This window comes from Octopus bimaculoides, chromosome 1 (assembly GCF_001194135.2).
Source record: "Octopus bimaculoides isolate UCB-OBI-ISO-001 chromosome 1, ASM119413v2, whole genome shotgun sequence".
Taxonomy (NCBI): domain Eukaryota; kingdom Metazoa; phylum Mollusca; class Cephalopoda; order Octopoda; family Octopodidae; genus Octopus; species Octopus bimaculoides.
This window is the reverse complement of record NC_068981.1, coordinates 40848965-40850702: the sequence shown is the minus strand read 5'-3', so window position 1 is coordinate 40850702 and position 1738 is coordinate 40848965.

Sequence of the window (1738 nt, the reverse complement as noted above, 5' to 3'; positions counted from 1 at the left end):
ACATTTCTTCCTGCATTTCATTTTGGCTTCAACATTTAATTACTTTATATTTGCTGACAGACTGTTTCAACATGGTATGAGACTGTTATTAAAATGTAGAAAGCAAACTGTTTAAGCTGATAGGATATTGGACTATCAGTAGAATGGCCATGAATTCAAATTTCTTGCTGGTGTTTTGTTGTTTTTGAGAATTCTTAATTCATATATTACTTAAGTTAATTTAAAGGCTAAAAATATGTAGTAAGCTTTCCAAGGAAATTTAGTTGCAATGATCTACTAGTAGAAATTTGTTTTCCATTCACCTGATTCTATGATGACTAGAGTATATGTATATGTACATGGTGCACCTCTGATTCATTAAAATACATATTACATATTAATTATCTTCAGTTCAGTATGATTTTATATATTTATACTGATTATCAAATGATTTGGATACAATAATTATTTAACCATTTTGAATCCTACGAAAAATACTCAAGTTTATTTGAGGAGTAATTAATAAAAGCTAAACATTTATTGTGTATTAGACCTATTTTTATACCTTCCTGGTGTATAGGACCTGAGGAAATAATAATAAAGGGAATGCAAACTAAAGTTGTTCCACATAAATTGGCACAAATAAAAAAATATTGCCTGTTAAGTATTTTTTTAATATTTAGAGAACGCAATGTGGTTCTGAATAAACTGAAGTTAAATCAGACCCAAGTAAGTTGAAGACACTATCCTTTGACTGTTGAACCCTCATCTTTCCTCTGGTGATTACAACCATAAGAGCAGTATTACAGGTGTATTTATATATGTTAGCAGAAACTGCCTTCTGACTGGTTTTCCTTCAGCTCCAGCACGTATCCGAGCATTGGGTTCGTCAGTCTCCATGCAGTTTCCTCAGCAGACGTTTGTGCCAAATGTGACTTTGGAGTCCAAGTCAGTGGTGAAAGAGTCGTGGGCAGAATTTGCACAGGACGATCGGTGCGGGTCGAGGATATTGAAGATGCTCCTCTCTTCTATGTTTTACCTCCTAATTCTGTTGTCTGTTCTACTTGAAGGAGCTGGCTCCATTGCAGATAGCAGTCCTCCTGGCTGTCCTATCCATGGCAGTCTGTTTCTATGAGGATGGCTGGATGTTAGTTTGAGTCATGGTCCATGTGAGTTGGTCTTTAAAACAGAATTTCGGGCCTCCTCTGGGTCTTGTTCTGATTGCAAGTTCTCTGTAGAGCATGATCCTTAGGAGATGAGAGGGCTCCATACGCTAGATGTGACCTGCCCAACGGAGACGATGGTGAAGAATGCTGGCTTTGACGCTTGGTAGTGAAGCGCGGCAAAGAACCTCATTGTTGGTAATGTGATTTTCCCATTGGATATTGAGTAGCTTGGATTGCTGGAAGCATTCAAGGTGCTTGAAGTCACGGTGGGTACAGCATCCAAGTCTTACAAGTGTAGAAAAGAGTTGACAGGTCAATAGCATGGAAGGCCATGATCTTTGTCCGGATGGTCAGTGCATGATTCAAGAATACACGTTGGCTGAGTCTACTGAAGGCAGAGTGAGCCATCCTGATCTGGAATTTATAGATATTTTATTGCATTGCTATGTGCATTTCCACAAATCACATGTTTTCTTAAGATCATAGTCTTTATTCCTGGCTTAGTGATGCATCAAAATATTTATAAACACCATCCAAGGATTATTACTATTTCTCTCTTTCTCTCTCTCTCTCTCTCTCTCTCTCTCTCTCTC